This window comes from Lissotriton helveticus, chromosome 10, assembly GCF_964261635.1.
Source record: "Lissotriton helveticus chromosome 10, aLisHel1.1, whole genome shotgun sequence".
Taxonomy (NCBI): domain Eukaryota; kingdom Metazoa; phylum Chordata; class Amphibia; order Caudata; family Salamandridae; genus Lissotriton; species Lissotriton helveticus.
In genome coordinates this window covers 266,825,794-266,850,371 of record NC_136071.1, presented here as the reverse complement: position 1 = coordinate 266,850,371, position 24,578 = coordinate 266,825,794, and positions in this window count along the sequence as shown.

Here is a 24,578-nt window from a genome sequence, read left to right as displayed (position 1 = left end):
ATGTTAATCACAGCTCGTGAAGGGGCTGTGATTAACATGAGTACTTAAACAAAAGTCCACAATCTGCCCCGCAAGTGCCAACAGCCACAAGCCCCAAAGCCCGCCTTACCCGAACTCCCAAGTCTCGACTCTTCCTCCGGCACACCAAATCCAGGAAGTGACTGATTTTTGCACCGCTTGCTTTTTTAAAGCAGCAGCGCGACTATCTCGTGGGATGTCCTGTGTGAGTGCGCACTGCCCATACGGTAGTGCGCGCTCACGTTAATAGAGATGCGTGCGCGCACCTTAATGCGAACAGTCAACACAACTAATCAATGGTTACTTTCTGTGACCTACTTCCTTGGAAATGTCTCTGCTTATTTTTTTCAGCATATCTTTCCTCACGCACTGTAAATGTTGAGCTGATGTCTAGAGAACATTATCTTCTCTCAGATTTGTAGCTACGATGTGATAGTGAACAAAGTGCTTGATGTTCTTCATGTAATTGATGATGGTCTGCTGAGCTAACCCAGTTGATTTCAGGAGGTTGAAAACCTCCAGTGTGCATGGGATGTCCTTTATGAAAGTTATTGATGGTGTCAGGATTGTGGAAGAAGAGGAATCTGGCTACATGTTCTAGCTTAAATCAGTTAAATACACATAATGGTTATATATTTTACGGAATATAATGGATATTAGTAGTAATAAGAGTAGTCATAGTAGTTAAAGCTGTTTTGCATTACCTCTTGCTTGCAGTTGGAGACTGAGATTGTATTTGAGATAGTTTCTGAAATCAACTAACAGTTTGCAGTTCAGGGAATGCTTCTTATACAGTCCCCTTTTCACTTTCTTCGGTGTAGTAGTCAGCCACTTTCTTTTCACTTGGTCTGTTGGATGGAATATTGAAATATTTTATAAGACAAACAGTTCATAAATATGACTACTGAGATGCATGTGGCGGAAATAGATTTTGGCCATTTGAGCTTACGGTTGATATAATTCCTATTCTCTGTTCAGTCTCCATGTCTGCACCGGGTGTTTTAGGAGGTCTAAAAGTAAGGCATATCATTGAGCGATCAAAGCATGAAGTGAGCAGCTGCAACAGTTAATAACATACAGGTTTCTTAAGATGACGACACAACATGCACGGATGGACGAGAGATCCTCACAAAGGTTAAGTCATGAGCTAGTAATATAGAGAACATACATTAACTATAAATATCTCCTCGTTACAAATGATGTATGATTTCGAATAATACAGTAGATATGAAAATTGATTTGGTGATTCTAATGGTAGCAAACTAATGATGAAAGCAAAAAAAGAATATTTACCTTACAGAAGAACTTGATCAACAGGCTTTCCATCAACAAAGCACCCATTTGTTTCCAGCATATTGATGGCAGTATTTCTGGCCTCTTCGTTGAAAAGGAGCTTGAGATTATCATAAGCGTATATTCTTCCATTTAGTTGATGAGCAATCGTTGATTTTCTTGCCTCCTACACAAATGCTGCAATCTCGTCATGAGTGCTTTTCTTCATGCAAACTCGGGCCAAGAGAAACGGACAACTACTCACAATTTTTAAAGCACTTTGTGCAAACCAACGGAATGCGATTCACTTTGCTGGAAATAAAATAAAAAGGCAATTTGATGAGAATAACTAACAAATGTTGTCTTACATTGTATTTCAGTATCCTTTTAATATGTTACAAAAACACTAATTCAATGTATTAAAATATTAAACATTGCAAAGACAGCACATTACCACAGAAGGGAATCCATTCAAAAGGTTTTAGGGAAGAAAGGCATCTGGGTACTACTAAACAATCCTGACTACCTGTATCCACCTATAATCGGCAGAGTTCAAGGGCAGGATTTTAATAGAAAAAGGGCCTGCTACTTAATTAGATATTAAAGGGTTGAAACTTTGCCTGCAAGGATTGCATTGGCTAATTTAGAATGGGTTACACCTCCCTAGTGGTGGCTCCTCCTATCAGCTGCCAGCTCAGTTTGTGCATCTGGGAGCAAAGTCACTTCATTAGGGTCAACTCCTCCCACCAGCTCCCAGCTCTGATTATGCAAATGGAAGAATTTTCACACCTGCCTGAAGAAAAGACACACACCTTCATTGCAAGAGCAGAGATGTGCTGAAGACACCCCTTGCAGTTTTAAAACAGTAAGTTTAAAACATAAATACAAGTGAGCGTGTGTAATACGTAAATTAATAAAAAAACAGTATTTCACAGTCCATGTTAAAAGAAGAAATTTTTTTACAGATTTTGTTTCCATGCTAGATCTCTATATGTTATGGACATGACAATTAGGACACTAGGGTGGAGTGATATCCTCTACATTCTGAAAATGAAGTTTAAAGCATTCCCCCAGAAGGGATACAGTGCTCAAGAGGGAAGCTTCAAAGGCCTGCTGCCTTTGTAATACAAACCCCAGCGGCCGCTGTTAGCAGCAGATTGCAGCCCCGGTTTAGATCCACAGTTTGGGCTGGAAAGCCAGTAGAAAAACCTAGAAGAATCAGAGGTGTTACCACCTCTGCCAACTCTACCAATAAGGTGAGGGAGGTGAGGTAAAGCACATCTTCCTGTCCCTTGCATATTGAAGATGGGGAGACCCCTCCAATCAGGGCTGGGACTATTCCCCCTCCCATAGGAGGGTGGCATAATTGAGGGTGTAGTCACCCCAGGTAAGGTACCCACTGACCATACCTTCTACTCCTCTATGTAGTATTTAGTTAGATCCCCCACCTGGACACTAGTTCCTGCTGACTAAAGAAGAAAGAAAAGGACCAAGGAGACGCATGCAGAGGTATACTGACGATGACTACTGACTTGGCCCCAGCCCTAACAGCCGGTCTACAGACCTCGAGAATCCTGCAAAGAAATGACACCTGTCTGGCAGTCATGACCTCCACAAATCCTGGTAGAAATGCCTACCTCTGAAGAAGACCAGAACTCCAGAGGATAGCGGTTCTGTCCACAAAGCAAACACCAAGGACTATGGTGACCTCCGGATCCTCTGATCCTTGATCACTCTGCACCCAACGCCTCTAGCCTGTGTCCAGGTGCCCACCAATCCAGAACAGCTTCTCCAGTGATCATGACCTTAATTACAGCATTGGATGATCCCTCCTGGACCCCACGACAACGCCTTCAGACTGAATCCAGAGAATCCCCCGACTGAGACTGGTCAGAAGAATCTGATGTCAAAGGACACTCCTGCACCCAAAGCCCCTGGGCCTTTGTGAGAACAGACTGTGCCCCTACGACTCCACACCTCAAATTACCTCTGCTGTCACTGGCTTCATCTGTGAAGCCTCCTGTTTGATGTCTGTAGCCTGTTTTTCAAACTGAGACTCTGAGAACCGAGAACCACAAAAAAAGAAGATCCATGTTGCGCTGGTTGGAATATTCACGGTACTGCTATCGCAGTTGGAGAATCTTACACAAACAGTGAGAAAGGAAGAAGTGCAAAGTAAGTGTTGTTGGGGCGTGGCCTGCCCGACTCAAAGATGGCTGCAGCGTGAGCGAGCTCCGATGGCTGCCTAAAATATCCTGCAGACATCGCCTTCATCCTGGCACATAAATGTGCTGAAATCGGTTGTGATGTTGTGGCTCATAGCAAGCTATCATTAAAGATGCCTGTGCAGTGATTTGAGGTACCTACTGCATCAAGATTGCTTCATGATTGAAATGCGGCCTAGCAACGTGGCGGCGCAGTGTGCAGTGCAGCAGTGACACCGTGATTGCGCTCTTGGACCCCCAGTCCCCTGGCTTGACTGTCTATTTGGACAGTCTTCTGCAGTCATGTGTGGTGGCTGCTACTGAGGAAAAAGGTGCTAAATGTCTGCCCTATCTTCCCGCTGTGAGATGATTGCTGTGCCGTGGATGTACTGCAGTGACCCAACGAGAACTGAGGCCTGGTTTTCTGGACAACGGCACTGTGTTGGGTGTTTGGCCCGGGAGGTGTGTGGAGACAATAGAGCTGCGGGTTTTCCTGCTACCTGGCTGGATGGTCTGCAAGGGGCGGAGAGGCAGCAGCGGACCCCGCATGGAGCCTGAGGTACTGCTGTGCTTGATGGACAACGGTGCGTGGCATGACACCCATCTGACATCGCAGGCAGCATACAGAGGGCGCCCATTGGTCATCGGTGCAGCCTGACCCTCGTGTGATACCAGGGGTGTGGGCGCACTGCAGGCACCATGCCAGGAGGCCTTATACAAGATTTATGGGGCCTGAAGGGAATCTAATGGCGCCCATCGCCCGGATTAGTCTGTGGCTGCACAGACAGCAATAACTCTCCAGACATGCATACCTGCCAAATAAAAACTGTCCCAGCGCTCTAGTTGTTGAGACGCTGGGGGGGATATAAGGCACTGGATCCTGGACCCCCATGTGGTAAGTAGACAGTGGCAGTGTCCCTGCCGCTTTTAACGACGCGCTCTCCCGCGCATTGGTGATTTTACAACTTTTATGCTGTGAGAGCGTGTGAGCTCATTTTTAACTGATTTTGGGCATTTGTGTGAGCAAGAGCGTGTACGCTACCCGTGTGCTGCTTAATTGTACTCGCGCTGCTGCTCATTGATCTGGGGCAATCTGCACCCTGTTCTGCTGAGGTTTTACCTGAAGCAGGCAGGCAGTTGCAGCAACGGTTCGAAGAAGCGCTGGACTCGTCCCTCCTTCCCGCCTCGTTCTGACGCCGGTGACTAGCACCGTTCGAGCAGAGGGCGCGGAACGTCCGAGCCAGCTACTTCCGGCAGCTACCTGCAGCGCTCTAGTTGTTGGGACGCTGGGGGGGGATATAAGGCGGATGTGCCATCGGCAGCGCAGCGGGCGCGACGAAGGCGCACCTAAGTTAAGCCCGTCTGCGGCCGGGCGCGGGCCAGGGCCATGCCCCCTGCCCCTCCGATGGGTCATCTACGCTGGAGCAGAGAGGACTTACTGTCCCTCCGCAGCCAGTACCGTTGGCCATGCATACACGGCATGAATGTCGAGGATAACACGGGCTGCAGTCACTGCAATTTTGCCTTTAAGCGGGGGAATACGGCAACTAGTGATCATCATGTTCTGGTTTGTGGCTTGCTGAATGCTCGATCCCTACGTAAGCACAGACTTGACATGCACGATCTCCTTATTGAGAAACAATGGGATCTAGTCTTCCTCACGGAAACGTGGCTTGACTCGGATTCCACGCCAGAGATCATTGAAGCCATTCCAGAGGGCTACTCCCTACTGAGACAAGATGGATTGTTAGGAAGAGGTGGAGGGATAGCCATCGTAGCTAAACAGGGACTCCAATGCCAGTTGGTGCAGACCATGATTGAGGATAGTGAAGCAGGCACATTCTCCATTCTGGTTAATGGAGGCTGCACTGTGAAAGGCCTCTTGATATATAGGCCACCTGGCACGGCAGTGAGATTTAGCGAGAGTTTGGTAGAAGGCATCACAGAGGCCGCATTGCGCGCAGACAAATTTTTGGTGTTGGGTGATCTCAACCTTCATCTAGATGACCCTGCAGACAAGGCGGCCAGGGAACTCTGTCAAGCGATGAAAGTACTTCAGCTAGAGCAGAAAGTTAAGGGTCCCACTCATCAACTTGGCCACTTACTGGACCCTATTTTCGCCAATTGGGAACAGGTGGAGGTCCTAACCCCCGTATCCATCCCCTGGTCGGATCATCATTTCGTTCCCTTTTTGATTCATATTCAGGGAGCCAGACCAGTGGAGCAGTCTGTACATAAACACCCTAGGCGGAGATGGGCTGCCTTTTCCCAAATTAAGTTCAATCAGGCGCTCGTTGCGGAGGGCAACCCAGGGGGGGAGGGAGTGGAGGAAGTCAACACTAATTTAGACCAGCGTATCACGGAGGCTCTGGACTTGGTGGCCCCGCTCGGCTTGGTGAGAGCGGGGGGCCGTGTTCAGAGAATGGCGCCATGGTACAGTGAGGAGGTGCGAGCGGCTAAGGTCGCATGGAAACGCGCAGAGAGACAGTGGAGGATAGCCTTCACCATCCAAGCCAAAGCAGGTTACGTAGCTAGTAGACGCATCTACCACAGATTGATCAGGAAGGCCAAGACAACGTATTTTGACATCAGGATTAAAGAAGCCCGAAAACTCCACAAAGGAATTGTTCTTAATTTATAAATCACTCTCGGCAGGGAAGCCTATGGCATTTCCCGAAGAACTTTGCTCGGTGGATAGCTGCAACCGAATAGCAGAGTTTTTCGCCAACAAGGTAGCAAAGATCTATTCTACCTTCTCTAACCAGGCTAGCAAGAGTCCTGAGCTCATGGAGGCAGCCAAGGCGAGGGGGGATCAATGGCTGACTACATTCACTACCCCGCCAACTGAGGCACTCATTCGAATCTGTGGATCTATAAAGTCAGGCTCTCCGAGGGACCCCACCACGCCCAAACGGCTGATGGGTAGTCTGCAGGTATTAGAGCACTACATCCGTCATTTACTTGACAACACTTTTGAGACCCAGACTGTACCTATTGCCTGGAAACGGGCAGTAGTACTCCCTTTGCAGAAAAAACCCAATATCAGCTTTGAAAAATTAGAAAATCTCCGTCCCATCTCTCTCCTGCCATATATGGCGATGGTTGCGGAGAAAACTGTGAACCTTCAACTGATGAATTTTGTGGATGAGGCTTCCCTGCTCCACGACTCTGTTTGGCTTCCGTCCCCGACATTCGACGGAGTCAGAACTTCTTATGTCTGTAGAGGCTTTACGACAGGGTGTGGATGAGGGCCAGACTATGGCCTTGATCCTTCTGGACCTAAGCGCAGCATTCAACACTGTAGCACATTCCATCTTGCTACAGTGTCTGAATGAAGGAGGGGTATCAGGAGCAGCGCTTGGATGGATCCATTCCTTCCTGACAAACAGATATTTTCAAGTCCGTTTGGGTGACTGCTATTCCAGGGAGATTAGTTTGGGCCAGGTCGTGCCCCAGGGCTCGTCCCTGAGCCCGACCTTGTTCAATCTTTATGTCTCCCCGCTGGCGGCAATTGTAGAAAGACATGGTCTGCGCTTAGTGTCCTATGCCGATGACACGCAGTTGGTCATCTCCCTCTCACGTATGCCTGGTCTTGCGGCGGACATTTTCAGAGTTTGCATGCAAGAACTAGCAACCTGGATGTCCGCCAACTGCTTGAAGCTAAACGGTAGCAAGACCGAGGTACTCGTGGTGGGGGGAGGGCCATCTGCCTCGTCGTCGGCATGGTGGCCTCCCTGCCTGGGAGAAACCCCAGTCCCCTGTCAGGAAGCAAGAAATCTCGGAGTGTGGCTGGATGTTGACCTGGCCTTTGGCCCCCAGATTGGCTGGGTGGCAGGGGTATGCTTCGGTGTCCTGAAAACCTTAAGGAAGGTATTAGATCTCCTACCTATTACAGTGCGCCGAACGCTGGTGCATGCCCTAGTCACATCGCGCCTAGATTATGGCAATTTGCTGTATCTGGGGGCCACGGGAAAGGCCATAGGCCGCCTCCAGGTGCTGCAAAATGCAGCCGCTCGCTTAGTCCTGAGGCTCCCTAAGAGATCTCCCTCTAAAGCAGCGCTCCAGGCATTACACTGGCTCCCTGTCGGGAGAAGGGTGGAGTTTAAGGCACTCTCTACATGTCACCGCATCCTGAGCGGTAAAGCCCCCGCTCCGCTACAGAATTTGGTGACTCGCCATGAGCCTTTGCGTGATCTACGCTCCTCCCGTACAGAGTTACTGAAGGTTCCAAGAATAAAGAAGGCCCGAATGGGGGGGAGGTCTTTTAGATATCTGGCCGCCAAGCATTGGAATGCCCTACCTTTGGAGTTACGCTTGGAGCCTTCAGAGTCCATTTTCAGGAAAAAACGTAAAACTCACTTATACGGGAGGTAGGTGACTTTGAGGGTGGCTTGGACTGTTTACTTCCACTTATCATAGCGCGGGGACACGCCGGTGCGCGTAACCAGGCGCTCTATAAATCTCCCTAATAATAATAATAATAATAATAATAATAATAGTTACCAGTTGCAATAGCCAATAATATCCACAACACCTGCACAAAGAAGGGCCACAACAATCCCCCTGCCACGGCAAGCCATGGTAAAATGGGGAAGGTTGACCAGTCCCAGCCTAAGCTGCAATTTGAGCAACATATATCATCCAGGGCCAGAGATGTGCACTCCGACACCATGACATCTGAACAGCGGGCTATAGACTCCGACAAGGAGAAATATATACGCCATATTATCTATGCAATGCGGCAAAGCCTCAACTCACTTTCATATAGGATAGGTTGTATGTCTGAGCGCGTCGCCAAGCATGCTGAGAGGCTTGACATGGTGGAGCGCAGATTGTCTGAAACTGAAGATGCGCAGGTTGAGACTGTGATGAAGCATGCCATGATGGAAATGTAGGTGACGGCTCCTTTATAACCCTAAAGGGATGTCTCATGCAGGCTAGGCATGTTTTGACCAATTACCATTATCTAGTTCTGCTCCCATTTGGGCTGCCTCATCTCAGAAAATATTGTCTGACTGTATGACAGTGAGTGGTCCTGTGTGCATAAGGACAACGTATCATTCAGGGGTACATAACCAACTTTTAAGTATCGGATATGAGCTTTCTAATACGTATATTTAGATATTGTGTACACAGTGAAGTGGGGTGTATGCTAAACAGGTATTTTTAACATTCCTTTTTCATTTTTTGACAGCTTTTGCTAATTTTATTATGAACTCTCATGACAGTTTTCGAGTCCATGTGGACATCAGGAATCCATATTGTACCTCAGGTGACCTGCTAGCAATATTTGTAACATGTTAGGTGTTAAGGGGACAGTCACTTCTTCTACACAAGGGTATGGAGCTCTGAGTCAGGTAAGATTTCAGATTTTTCCCCTTGGCTGGAGTTGAAATAAATATTCATATTGTCCAAAAGGTACATAAACATCCTAATCACTTTCTGACAAGTGTATTTAGACCCTGTGTACCCACAAAGACACTGTGGTATCCAGGGCAATGCTATTTGCAAAATTAGCAAAACTTGTTAAACATATTTTTTGACAGCTATTACTAATTTCTGGTATCAACCCTCATGACAGTTTGTGGGTCGCTGTGGATATCAGTAACCCATATTGTACCTCAGGAGATATAGCAGCAGGGTCTGGTTCCCAATTGTTGCCTTTTGAACACTTTTGAAGAGTCCCTGAAGCAAAAAGTGCCAAGTCCCAATACATCAGTGTGGACATCAAAGTGTTAAACACTCAAAAAATGGATTAAAATGAAAAAAGTTTTTCAGTGGCCTAATTACATCCTAAACACTTAATGAATGAAACAGAATAAACAGTTTCACAAAGTAGAACAGTTTAATTTTCAATTTCAGGGCGACATGGTCACTTATGTGTCTGAGGTCATGGAACTCTGAGCATTGTAAAAGCTCAGCTTGCCCCCCTTATGGAGTAACAAAATGAAAAGGCTGCAACACCCATACTTTCTGTCCTGGCTGATAAAGTCACACAGCCTTTTGGTCATGCTAGGCCTTTTGCAATTCCTGGCTAGCCTCAAGGTTTTTGGACGCCTTCTTCATGTACTCAGCCATTCTGGAGCGGAGACCAAGTACATAGTCCACAATATCCTGTTTAGGGGGGTTGAGAGGTAACTCCCATCCCTCCTTCACTAGACATACAGGACCCCTAACTGGATGTTCAAACAGAAGTTCAAAAGGGCTGTAAACAACCCCTTTCTGAGGATCCTCTCTGTCAGCAAAAAGAAGGCAGGGCAAAAGGATGTCTCATCTAAGCCTGAGCTTTTCAGGGAGACCTTTAATCATGCCCTTGAGGGTTTTGTTGAATCTCTCAACTAGCCCATTAGATTGTGGGTGAGAAGGGGTAGTACATTTGTATTTCACTCCACACTCCTCCCACATGTTATGTTATTATGCATTTATAATGCGCACGGATACTCAGGAGAGTCCCGGCGTGGCAGCCAGTAGTACAGAGACGGAAGGGTGTAGAACGCGGCTGGATATTAATTAAAAAGCAATGTTTTTAGCTGCTTTTTAAACAGCCTAAGGTCTTGGGTGCTGTGCAATTCATAGGGAAGGGCATTCCACATAGCAGTCAAGTAACCAGACATACAGTTTGCACCTTTCTCTGATACTACCTACTTAGGAAAACACACTCTGGAAAATATTCCCAGAAGGGCTCTAGCCACAACAGGAGCTTTGGTAGTCCTAAGTGGAATTTACTTCTGGATACCTAGTGGCATGGTCCACCACCACTAGTATGACTCTGTGCCCAGATGCAGTTTGAGGATCCATGGGACCAACAATGTCAATCCCAACCCTCTCAAAGGGAACCCCCAACACAGGTAGTGGTATCAGGGGGACCTTTGTTGTACCACCTGTCTTACCACTGGCTTGACAACTGATACAGGAGCGACACAACTCCTTTGTGTCCTCTGACATATGTGGCCAATGAAAGTGAGGAACAAGTCTGTCCCAGGTCTTGTTTTGGCCTAAGAGTCCTGCTAATGGGATATCATGTGCCAGTGTCAATAGGAGGCCCCTAAATTTCAGAGGTATAACCAACCTCCTGGTAGCATCAGGATTGGGGTCTCTACCCTCTGAGTATGAGTCCATCATCCCAGTAGATCCTATGGGACCTACTGGCACTCCCAGCAGCCTCAGCAGCAGCTTGCTGTCTGTGTGGTTGAAGATACTGGCAGCTCAGCTCCTCCTGGCTCAGATCTGCCCTGGAAGGGCCCCCTGTCCACAAGAACTTAACCTGATCAGGTTCCAATTCCTCCGAGACCGTTCCTTCTCCAGAACTAGGATCATCTCCCTCAAGAGACTGATCTGCATTTTGAGGCAGGGGGGGGGAGACACTGCCTTAACCCTTCTCTTGTAAGGCACCTGCTCCATTATTCCAGGATCGAGGGCCTGTTCAGTGGAAGACATGTTTGCCTGTGACCTAGTCATGGCAAACACATCTGCAGGGATGCCCAGCATTTCTGCATGTGTCCTGAGTTCCACTTCAGCCCTAGCTGATGTCTCCAAATCATTGCCCAATAAGCATTCTACAGCTGGGTCTGAACTTACCACAGCCTTTTTAGGGCCCATTACCCCTCCCCAGGTAAAGTTCACAACTGCCAAGGAATGGTACGTCCTGACATTGCTTTCATTGGTCACTTGGTACATCTCACCAAGTATGATTTGCTCAGGGCCCACATGATTGTGTGTCTCCATGGTGACACATGCATCTGTATCCCTGTATGCCATGGCCTCCTTACCATTGATCAAAGGCGGCTGTCTGTATTTGCCCAGATTACTGGGACTGACAATCACAGACTAAAACAGCCTGAGCTGGAATTCTGACTAGGCCAGAATCCATCTCAGATCCCACGGTTAACCCTACTACACCCCTATTCTGTGTACCACCACTTTGAACTGAACTAGGGGGAACAGTTGCCTATGGGGCAATGGTGGCTGGAGTAGATACCTTGGCCCTTGGACAATCAGCATCTTTTGTCCAATGGGTTTTCTCTTTACAGATATAACACCAGTGTTTATTTTTACCTTTACCCTTGTTTGACTGTGACCCCCCCAATGGAGACTTTAGGGGCCCTTGTGAAGACTTCTGGTCTTCACCACCTTGGTTCTGAGCTTTCTGCTTCACCCTGGTTCTGAAACAGTTGTCTGCCTTCTTTCCCAATTCTTGGGGAGAGGTCAGATCAAAGTCCACCAGGTACTGATGCAACAACTGATTTTGACAATTAATAAGGATCTGCTCCCTCATAATTAAATTGTAGAATCCTTTAAAATCACGCACCCTACTGCCAAGTAACCAGCCTTCCAGAGCCTTAGTAGCACAATCTGCAAAGTCAACACAGTCCTGGGTCTGTGCCTTCTGGGTGTCTGTGAACATAATCCTGTACTGTTCAGTGGTTAAGCCAACCCCATCTATGAAAGCACTATTCAAGACTGAGTAATTGTCCGCATCCTCTTCTCTTACAGTGAGGAGCTAATCTCTTCCTTTGTCAGCAAAGATGAGCCACAAGATAGCTGTCCACTGCTCTTGAGGGACCCTCTGTACTTTAAAGGCCTTCTCTAGTGCAGTTATCCATTTGTGTTAGTCCATCCCTACCAGAGTGGGGATGACAATCTTGTTCAGGTTCCTAGGATCATGAGAATACTCTCTAGTTCTAGGGACACTGCTGCTGCCACCATGGGACTCGAGCCCCAATCTTCTGGAAGCTCCCTGGAGTGCTAGGGATTTCCTGTCTAAGGCCAATTGCTCTTTCTTGAGCCTGAGCTTGATTCTCTCAATCTCTAGTAATTGGCACTTCTTATCATAAGAGGATTCTCTCTTATTAGATACAGAGGTCCCTACAGACGTACCTGATTGATTGGACTCCACAGAGGGAGTTATTGATCTTCTAGGCAAATTCTGTACTCCTCCTGGTGGAGACAAGAGCGGTCCACTGGGGCCTTCTCCGCCACCTAAAGGAAGAGTTGGATTTTCGGGGTTGGACTCATCTTGATCCCCCTGACCAGGGTTTGAGTCCAGATCAAAGAAGTGTTCACTTCCTGCTGTGTCCTCATCTCGTGTTTCAGCCCCTCTATCTACCTCATCAGACCCTGGGGTCTTTCTGAGGTCATCTAGAATCAATATCTCTCGAGGCATTGAGTGCTGGCACTTCTCTCTGTCTCCAGTTTCCTAGATCTGCTTATGTTTTCAATTCTTGAAATTAGAGGCTATCATGTCTACTTAACAAAGAGCCACTGGCTTCTTCTCTAGAAGACATACTAGTGTTTTGTGGTGTAGGCACCTACTTAACCTAGTGTAGACTAATTCTCGAGTTTGAGAAAGAGTGTGCTAGACCCTTGACTTACCCAACCCCAAGTTCAGTAGAACTCATTCAATCTTGATGTTTTATATGTACCTAAATACTTTTAGTTGTTTTCAGTTAATTATTCAATGAGATTTATCTGGTAAAACAATAGCAAGCTTGAATCCCAACCACTGTACACCAATGTGAGAAGCCTCAATGGGCAGGCAGTCCACTGACGCCTCGGTGTACAGGCACACTGTGAGAAATTGACCTGGCATATGCTGTCCACTAGTTAAAGTGGGCACCCTATACCAGTCCAAACGACCCTTACGGTGATTAGATAACCTTTATCAAAGCTATCCTAGTGGTAGCTATGGAGCTCAGCCTTCAGGCTAAGTCTTGAAGGAATGTAAAACAGCTTGTTTTACCAGATCAGAACCTCCTGAATACTCAAATGAAAGGAGAACCACACAAGTGTTATATAAAATATATGTATTTATTTCTAAACACTCTCTACTAGTGTCTTTATGAGATAAGAGCACAAAGCACACAATACTTAATCAATAGAACAATAGTAAATAGCAGAATACACGGCGGGCTACAGGGGGAAAACGAACCATATACTAAATAAATGGTATAACGACTTTCCTAGACACAATGCCTAGAGCAGGCAGAATCACTGAGACCCAAAGGAACCACCCAAAAGAGTAACACAGGAGGCCCACGGAGGGCGGCTGCAGTGTGAGAACAAAGACTAATGTTCTGTGCAACTCTAAGGGAAAGTCGCGGTTGGAAAATTACAGTTTAAGGACACTTCGGAGAGGACTTCAAGCAAACCCTTTGGAACATAGGAGGTTCTAAGGCCAGCACCCTTGTGAGTACTGAGGTAACTGTGTTACCTATCCCAGAGGAGCCGGGTGCAGAAGGGTCAAGTGGTGTCGGAAACCCTTGTCATTTTCAATGGCATGATGCGAAGAAATGCTGCTGCCGGGAAGGTGAAAAGTGTCCAGTAGAATCCAAGCCTGGATCTGAGGTGAGATGAACCTGAAAGCAGATGGGACAGTCTGGGTCACTTCAGGGAGACAAGGGGCTTGGTAGACGAATGCCCACCGATGTCAGGTGCTTCAGATGTGAAGATAGAATGCTTCCAGTTTCATACCAGAGCAGTAGCAAATGGCTCCTGCAACTGGTTTGAGCTGGACTATGCACAGGGACACCAAATGTGCCCCCAGTGGAGACTGTCTGGGACTCTCAGAGTGCACCCACCCAGCTCCAAAGGCACTAAAGCCTGTCTGGGAGATGGTCACACCTCCCTGTGACAGGAAACCTATTGGCAGCCTTCCCCTTCTCGAGCTCAGCTCAGCAGCAGGAGGGCAGACTTGTGTCTGTGGCTGGCAGCATCCATTTTGTGCTGCCTGGGTCGAGAAAGCTGGTACTGGGTAAACCGGTGACCCACAGTAGTGGTTCTAAAAGGGAGGAATCATACCTCTCATGCCAGCTACTGGTGTGAAGGTATGATTCCAAGGTGTTTGACACCAAACATAACAGGTTTCTAAGCAGCTGTTTTAAAGTTAGCAATTACTGCGAGGTTATAATGTACTTAAGTATATGTGGTTGACTATATCACAGAAAAACCCTGCAGAATAGGTTCTGGGTTCTGTAGAGGGGCTTTGCTCATGCAGGGGCACCCTCTCACACAAAACCCAGTACCCTGCCTTCAGGATTGATAAGACCTGCAATAGGGGTGACTGATAGTTTCATATGTGCTGTGGTTTAGAATAGATATAGGTAACCTATATCTAAGTAAGGGGGTGCATGCACCACCTTACACAGGCTGCATTAGCAGACCTGTGGTGCCATTTTGAATGGTCTCTCAGGGGTGGCACAATACATGCTTCAGCCCCTGGGATGCCTCTGGGGTAACTATGCCCTAGGTACAATGTATACCATATACTAGGGACTGATAAAGATACCCCAGTATCCAATCTGGAGTGTACCTGAAGTACATGCAATCAATTTAGAGGAGAAAGCAGATAGACTGGGGTCTTGGATAGCAGAATCCCAGTCAGTCTAATTCAAAGACCGTGATACGTCAGCAAAAAGTAGAGGTAACCATTAGAGGCAGATCCTACTCTCCTACACACGTCATAACTGTGAATCACTTCTTTTGAAACACCTTTACTGATTTTCTTCTGCATGTCCTTAATCATGGATTGAAAATTTAGAGCCAATGCATAAAGGTCACTATCCTGTTCTCCTCGATCTGTAGCCCTGATTTGACAATTGACAACGTTTTAGATTTATAATTCAGTTGATTATGATCTGCTAATGGACAAACTTTTATATTTATAATATAGTTGATTATGATCTGATGTCCCAACCCTGTGGATTTAAGGAGATTGAAAAACTCCTGTGTGCGTTGGATGTTTTTAATAAAATCTATTGTTGGTGCATCAGGATTTTAGAAGAACAGGAACCTTGCAACGTGTTCCAGCTGCAATTGAAATAGATAATACAAACTATACTGAAAATCCTGAATATTAGTAGTAAGCATAGTCGTGAAGTAAGAACCTTTTTGTATTACCTCTCTGCAGTTGAAGATAGATAAATAGTCTTTTAAATAGCTGCAGAAACCAACTAGAAGTTTGCATTCCGGTCAATGTTTTGTATACAGTACGTCATCATTCACATTCATCTACTTTTTCCCTTCATCTGTTAATTTGAACAATGAAAAGTTTTAGGAAATGAACTGCTCATACACCTGATTATCTGAGATTCAGATATGAAAACAGACTTTGGTAATTTAAAACTCCAGTTGATGAAATTAATCTTCTTTACCTTCCTAATCTCTCAAATGTTGCATTGTCGTTTGTGCTATGGGAAGACTGAAATTATAGGATATATTTGAAAATTAAAGCATAGAGTGGGTAAGAGATTTTAAAGTTGTGGGCTCTCACATGGAGGCAGAACATGCATCCATGGAATAGTGACCCTCCAAGAGATAAGGTCATTGTTGGTGAACATATTAAAAATTTAAAAGATATAAAGATTATGAATGGCATCCTATAACACAGTAGCTATGACAATAGATTTGGTAATGTAGATGGTACATAATAACAATGACAAAAAAATATATACACTCAACGGGCTTTCGAGTACCGAAACACCCATTGGTTTCACGCAGATTGATAACTTTGTTGTGGTTATCTTCATTGATGGCAAATCCATCCTTTCTCAAGATGGGTGTTCATATTGAATTTAATTCAGAACATTTGTAAAGCTAGCTTGCTTTTAAAAGATGATTCCAAGGCGATGCAGTAGAGACAGAGTGGCAGAGCATTCCACAACTTAGAAGCCAGGTAGGGAAAGGAACAACCACCTCATCTAGCTTTACAATTACAAGGAACATGGAAACGTTTCAAACTGTTGGATATCAAGGGTCTGGACTGGAAATAACGTCTGTCTCTACCTCCGATATAGAGGACCCTTGTGATTGAAGGCTCTAAATACTAAATCAAGAGCTTTAACTTGATCACAGGAAGCCAGTGAATATTGTGTACTGAAAGGAAATGAAAAAATAGGAGGGAAAGACGTGGGTGGCCAAATTCTGGATGAATTGAAGCAGGTGTAGAAGAAAGGCCGTAAGGCCCAAATAGACAGTTAGCATAGTACAATTTATCTGTGTTCAAAGCGTGGTGAACTGTTTTTTGGGAGTCCATCAGAATGAAACAGAGAATTATTCTAAGGGATTTAAGGATGGCCAAACAAGAAGCAGAGCAAGAGCTGACTTGGGGTGCAAAAGAAAGATGCACATCAAATTTTACTTCCGGTTTCTGGCCAATGAATGAAGTGAGGACCTCCTACCTCAGGATGCCACCACAAACTAGCATCTTGGACAAGCTTAGTGCCAAAGAAAAGAGCCTCCGTTTTATCTGAGTTGAGTTTCAGATACATTTTCTCCATCCAGGTTACTACCTCTTTCAGACACAGCTTAAAAGAACTAACAGATAAAGGCATATGTTCCTGGAAAGCAAGAACGCTGGGTGTCATCAGCATTAGAGACCACCCGTACCCATCATGGTTCCACCAATTTGGCAAGCGGCTTCCGATAGATATTGAAAAAAGTCAGGCTAAGCGGTGAGCCCTTGGGGACTCCGCATATTAGTGGTTTGGCAGAAGAGGTAAAAGGAGGAATAAAAACTACTTGGGAGCAATCTGATAGAAAGGATTACATCCAGTTCAAAGCTTGACCTCTGACCCCAAATCTTTCAGTTCTGTCAAGTAATTTGGGATGGGAAAAGGTGTAAAAGGCAGAGGTCAAATCCAAGAGCGTGAGCAGCACAGGTGAACCCTGATCTAGTTTTTCCGTGATAAATTGCAATACCTCTAGCAGAGTAGACTCGGTGCTATAGCCCGAGCGAAAACCTGATTGAGAATCCTGCAGAAGATAACTAGATTTCTGGAAATGTGACAAATGTTTATTAACCCATTTCTCTAAATGTTTAGCTACTGTGGGGATAAGAGAAATGGGTCTAAACAAGCTCAGGACCTTCAGGATCTGCAGATGGCGTTTTAAGGAGTGGGAGCAACAGAGCATGTTTCCAGCTAAGTGAAACATTACACAATTCCATTGATTTATTCATCAACATGTGTATAAAAGGGATCACTACCTCAGTCGTTGGTATTAGAAAGGCAGGAGGACAGGGGTCTAATGGCAATCCTGATTTGTACCTTGCAAGTTCCATCACAGAATCAGCCAAGGAAATGGGAGCTAACCTCATGAGCAAAAGGCCCAAAGAAGGAGAGACCAGGAAGGTCACAACAGAATACGTTAAAGCAGAAAATTGGTTAAAACGGATTTTGACTTTATCATAGAAAAAGTTTGAGAAAGCTTGACAAAGGTCTATGGTATGAGTAAGAGCCACAGGGAAAACGTTTTATTACAGTATTAAAGCGTCCGTATTGCTTATTAGCTGCTTCATAAATGGAAGTAGAAAAAAAAAGTTTTTGCGCTTTCTAAAAAGAGGAATGGTAGCATTTCAGCACTGCTAAATTATGACGTCATCCTCATTATCCTATGCCCTCCTACAGCGCAGTTCTAGTCTAGTGCAGCCACATTAATTCACTATAAGAGTCTCTGAGAACCAAGGTGTGGAAGGAGAGATTCTACTTGAAAAGCATGTTCTAATGGGGCAATGGAGTCTAATGCTGAGATCAGCCAGTTGCTGAAAGTGTCAACATCATATTCCTGGATTCCATTATTGACATAGGCCCTACTCAAAGGCTGCGTCAGTTATCTTGGTCTACGGTCTTGAAGTTTTCAAGATGGATCCTTGGGCCTGGGTGTGATGTCATGTGGGGACAAAATATCAAAAGGGATGAAAAATTGGTCAGAGCAAGAGTGCTTAAGAGTGAATTTGACTCTAATCAAAACAGTGGAAGCAAAATAAGATCAAGTCTATGGCCAGAAGAATGAGAGAGCTCCTTGACTAACTGATGCAAAGTAAAACCTTCCAAAGAAGACACAAATTGTTGTGTGGATTTGCTGGAGGAAATCATCAACATGAAGATGGAAACCCTCTAATACTATAAAATGTGTGTGAAGGGAGGAAAGTTGGGCAAAGGTATCCAGAAGCAGATGATGCGCATCCCCCGACACATTAGGAGGATGATAGATGAGTGCCCCAGAGAGAGCAAAGGTTGGATAAAACAATAGAGAAGGATACACCTCCAATGCTATTATCAATCACTAGTTAAGAGACGTGGCATGAGTAGAAGGAGCAGTGTACAATAGCAAGCCCACCCTCATTTCTCCCTTCACGGTCCAAATTCTTAACTGAAATAATTGGGCGGCGTAGATGAGGCAATGTCCACTTCTGACGACACTCTAAGCCATGTTTCAGTCAGAAACATCAGATCCCGGGTATTATCCAGAAGTAGATAATTGTTCTGCTAGAGTCCATGTGGCTCGGCTTACCGGTAGCATGGCCGGCACTGGCTGTGATCTGGACCCGTACAAGCGTAGGTGGGCTTGTCTTCGGTGTGCCAATGACATGCGTCCGCTGGGTATCCAGCGACCTGCGCACATTTTATAAGCTGTGATGAGATTGTAATAACACTGGCGCATGCACCAATTAAAAATGGTGCCTACCAGTAGAATCGCAAGAAAGCAGGAAGTGAGAGCCGGAATAGTTTGTTCCCTGGCCTTGAATTGTAAGTTTGATGAATTGGTAATGTGCAAAAGGCTAGCGATCCCACACAATCAAACTTATATCATTTTAAAAACAAAGCAGTAATCTAATTCATAACCAAGAATAGATTCTCTAGCTCCATTCACTACTGCACCAATCCCTTTGGGAGTGCTTCCTTTCACGCAGACACTGGCCAAGTGAACTGCCAACTGCCCACAGTTTTTAAAATATCTTGTGCAAACCAGAGGTATGCCATTGGCTTTGACAGAAAGGAAATAGGAGAGCCACACAATTAGAATAACACATTTTAAAAGAACATAACATTTATTATTTTGTTATAAAAAAAAAACTAAAATCGAAATTATGTACACATAGTTTTGAAAGATACATAGGTCAGGTAAAATGGATGAAGAATATAGCTATATATTTTGTGTGACACACAAAATGAAAACAACAATTGAAAAATGATCAATGCAGTATGCTTCCTTATCAGAGGCTATACATTTAAGGAAAGGCTAGGAATTGGAAAAAGAATGCCAAATTCCAAGAGTACATTCCAGATTGGAGAAACTAAAACTAAATCATAAATAGCAATGCTAAAAGCTAACATCTTCTGCCCTACATATTAAATCTTAATCTCTTATGGTTGACAAAATATGTAGTAAATTGTGCAGCAGTCTTTCCTAAACTTTCAGTGAAAAGTGAAAACTTTTATCGTCTAAATCCTCATAATCCTCAACATCTTAATGCAAAAGGTAGGGAGAAAGGCTACACATGTAAAATTCACTACTTGGCTACTAATGTAAAAATAACCAATTAAGGAGAACAAAAAATCATGGCAATATAAATAAAATATTACAAATTGCCAGGACAAAACCAATATGTAGTCTTACCCATGGCTCAAGTCCTAAAAAAGAAGTGGGGAGAATCTCCAATTTAGGTGGTGTCACAGGAAGTGACATCACGGCAGAAAGTGACATCACGGCAGAAAGTGACATCACGGCAGGAAGTGACATCACGGCAGGAAGTGACATCACGGCAGGAAGTGACATCGCATGTGAGGCAGATCTATCATTTGCACATATTGCAATATTTAACAATTGAAGCTGCTCAGTACTTGAGCCTGTGAATTAAGGTCCTTGTGTGGGGGAATTAACAGCCCAAATATGGATGAAGTTTGGCATACAACTACATTCGTCAAGCCATTAAGTGCTGCAAGTGAGGCATACTAAAACATGGCACCATGAACAAAAGTAGAGGTTGTGCGTTGAAAAAACCCCCAAAGAAAACCACATGCTAGAAACTACAAAAGTGATTATCAAAACTATAACATTTATTACACTATCTAGAACACCACATTTAAATATACTGACAAGTTTAATCCACTGCGAGCATGAGAAAAAAAATGCAAGGTGCACTCTACAGTTTCAACCTGATACTCTGTACATCTGTTATTGCAGACATTATATGGGGCAAGGATGTTTGACCATGGAAAATTTGTGAGACCGCTTATAGCATTGAAAACCATCAATTAAAAAATGCCCATGCGTCTGCATCTCTTTTATTGTGCTGGGCTGTAGGATCTACCTTTCTAGACTGAGTATCATCTGCATGGCGATGAGCACTCAACCACCTGTTGACATACGGCATTGGATTCCAAAGAGGCAGAGGAGGGCCCATGAGGTTTATAAACATTAATGAGGAAAGACGTCCACTACCAAGGCAGTTTCATATGGGTGACAGTATCCAGTTCATTGTGCTGAAACCCCTTTCGCAGTCACTTGAAGTAACAGGAAGTGTATTACAGCCCAAAACAGGTTGCAGTTGCTCTGGAATCTCATTACCACCATTATCAACATAGTCTCTGAAACCTTCAGATATGCCTTTATAATTAAGAGCGAATTTCCTACACAGGTTTTGTAGTTTCTCCTCACCTTCATACCATGGGCTCTCAATGTCGTTTGGCCACTTCTGTGGGTTGATAGCATCTATCTCTGATGTAAGAGCTAAAAATTCATCTGTCCGAGATGATGTGGCTGACCTATTGCTTGCAGACTGTGCGTACAACCTGGAGCGCAAGTTATCTGCCAGATTTTGATAAAACTGGAGAAGGTTTATTTTTACCTGCCCACGCGAGTCCTCCCAGCTGATTGACACTCCTCTAAATAAGCCACTCTCAATAGCTTGTTCAGCCTCCTTCCTGTGTGTCCCTGGAAACTCCTTAAGCTTTTCAATTGCCCTTACTGTACGATTGAGGAGCTAAAAAGCTTGTGGCAGAGTTACTTCATCCCTTTGAAGTGCTTCTGACAGTGTTCCAGTTTCATGAACCGCATCCGCAACACCGGTGAGTTTCAGCAAAAAATCAGAAGAAGTCGATTTTATTCAGCCCGCTGAAAGTAGCCAGGTGTTTGGCATCACGAGAAGTACTCAAGCTGGACCGAACACAATGCTGGTGAAGGGCTGGGTATGACTCCCACACTGCTTGTATTGCCCTTTTGCTAGAAGCAATCCACCGGATTGAAAATACTCGGCCAATTTTCAGTATTGCAATTTCTAACTCTTTCGCACATGCGGAGAGTTCTGGCTGATTTTTGGGAAACTGTGGTACACGGCATACCGTTTTTCAAAAAATGATGCAAGGTGCTTAAGGCCAGGCACTGTATCAACCGTATCCGCTACACTGAGCTCAAGTCGTGGCATAGACAGTGCCATTTTACAAAGCGAGGAAAATTACAACATAGCCTTTCCAAAACACCAGAGTTTCTCTCAAGCATTACACTGGCACCATCACTGCACACCCCCATCAAATTGTCTGCAAGGAGCTTGTTGCAAAACCCATGTTTTTCAAGACATTTTAACAGTGAGGACTCGATGCACTCTGCATCGCCTCTAGGCAACTCGAGCAAGTCAAGGAAAAAGGTGAGGGGCTCTTTTCCATTGATTGCAGCACGCACATAAATAATTAAAACAGTCATGGAAGAGTGGGTTGTTGACTCGTCAATATACACAGATATTTTTGGAGCCTGTTCAACGATGCAGATACAAAGCTTAATCCGCATTTCCTTAGCAATGTAATCAGTTATCTGTGCTGCTGTGAAATCGCTGTGTAGGATCGAGCCCATATCTGACTCATTAGCAACCTGCATGGCTACTAGACCTGTAAAGTCTGAAAAGGGGCGATTATTTTTTTGCACAAAAGTTAAATGTGCGAAACACCTTTAAGTTGAAGCATGACAATGCCTCTGCTGCTCCAGGATCGTTGACCGCAGTACCTCCTTCTTGGATGCAGCTCGGATATTACATGCTTTACAATGTGCTTCCGAACTTTTATGCTTATGTATTTTTTTCCGCAGTGAGGCTAACTGGCTCGCTTTTGTTGGTCCAGATGCAGCAATGCTCCCAGTGACCCATTCTCTAGCCATAGCCACACCCTATGATGCTCCAAGTAGCTTAACCTCACTGCATATGTTGCAGCCAAGGCGGCCATTTTCACTGGTTAGCCATGGATCTTTTTCTTAAAATTGAGCCCACTGATTGTGGTCCCAACACTCTGGCAAGCTGGTATGCCTTTCAAAACTGGTGCCCGCATCCAGGATCTTTGTTGAAGAGTCTTCCAGTGCAGAAGGCTGAATCGATCCTTGGCTTGGCATCATACTCTCCATATGTTGTGCAGGTGCATCTTTCAAGCACGCACTGGGCTGTACTAGGCTACTTTCTGAATCGAACCGAGATCTCTTGTTCGCATTTGCAAAGAAATCCATGATGCTGGATTTGCGTTTACTTATTTCTGTAGAAAGCAGAAAGCATTGGGTCAACTATATTTTTTGCATTAGTCACGCTCTCATTCACTGATGGTTGGTGAGGAGAAAAAATTGCAAAATTGCTTGGCAAAAATATTTTTCGTATTGCTTTTGACACTTAGGAAAATGTTTGTGGTCCAAGGAGCCACTCATCCCGGTATGTGATGGTATTACAAAAAAAAAAAGAGAAAGTCACACAACGCCCTTTTTAAAAAGAAAAATCCCCTCATTTAGCAAATGATGATCTTCAATTTTACCGGTGTGCTATTGCTCATTTTGTTTCCGATCAAAATTGTCAAATCATTATCCAAATGATTCTACTCTAGATCTATATGCTATGATGAGATATTGGGACTTTGTAGAGGAGCTGATATGTGTTATTTACAACATCCACAGATATTGTACTTTGAAAGTTCAGGAAAAAACACCCAGCCTTTTCCACTGGAAGGAAGAACTTTTTCCATTCCTCTGAAGAGAAAAGGTAACAATTTTCGATTGCAGCCCACGCACAATAATTGAAGGTTGCTCAACTGTAATTGGATAGTAAGAATAGTTGTCTCATTTTTTTTCAGGATTTGGTCCCTGCGGTCCTGAGGAGAACCCCCACAAGCCAGGGGCTTCGAAACGCGTCAACCATGTTTTGTTGTGGGCCAATTTGTTTTGTTTTGTTTCTTCAAAAAATAAAAATATTTAAAAATCTGATAGATGGCCTGTGTAGAGAATTTAATTCAAATTTTTGTAAAATAGTGATTTAACAGTACCCCACCGGTACCAATAATATAGATTTCTGCAAAATCTAGGTGAGGTACACATTTTACTCTCCACTCACTTTTTCCTATTCCCCATTTTTCATTTTATGTGTAGATGCAGCTTGAGTGAATGATCCAAGTATATGTATGAAAGTATCACAGAACGAATGGGCTAATGTGATGGTATGTTTGGAATAAGAAATGTTTTGTCTCTCGTATCTTTCTTAAAACATTTTTGGGCCCCCTTTCGCCCTTTTTTCCCTTAAAAAAATATAATAGTTAGGTTGCAAAAAAAATTCTGTAAATCTAATTTTTTCCACTGTAAAATAAAAATGCTCTTGAATGAATTTTCTAAAAAAACAATTTAATTAAAAGATTTATACAGACGGAATTGGAGGTCTAGAGTGGTACAATTGTTTGATTCATTGTTCACTGATATTTGTTAAAGTTCTGCGCAGTATTGGCATCTTGTTTTGTTTGAACTGCTTTGCTGTGTGTGGCAGGTCTTAGAAACACTGTGGAAAGGAAAGACTATTGGTATCAACTCATGTGGCCATTCCCTACATTTACTGAATGCCACACTTATCATGGCTGTCATTCTAGCATTCCTTTGTTCATGTTCTCTGTGAATGTGTATAAGCGCAGGACACTTTTTTACTATGGGATTTGTTTCAATGTTATGACTTTGTTTGTTAGCAAACGATTTCAAATGTTTTCTTGTGCTTGATTTTTTGTTGGTAATATGAGAAAAAAAACATCTGTATGTGCCATTTCCTCATATTGACTTGTGAGGAGGACAGTCCTTTTAAGTTAATCCAGTTTAGCCTGGATTTGCCAAATACCCTCACTTGCCTACAGAGGTGAGTGACATTTTCATCTCACGTAATCAATACTTATAGTACCGTTAATTGTTAGCACCTGAATTCTGGTCGAGTTTAAAAAGCATTTTAATCTGTGATTATGGCCAAAATATTTTGCTTAATAACAGCTTCACAATTCCTTGTCAGTCTAATTATTACCAGTTTTGCGTGAA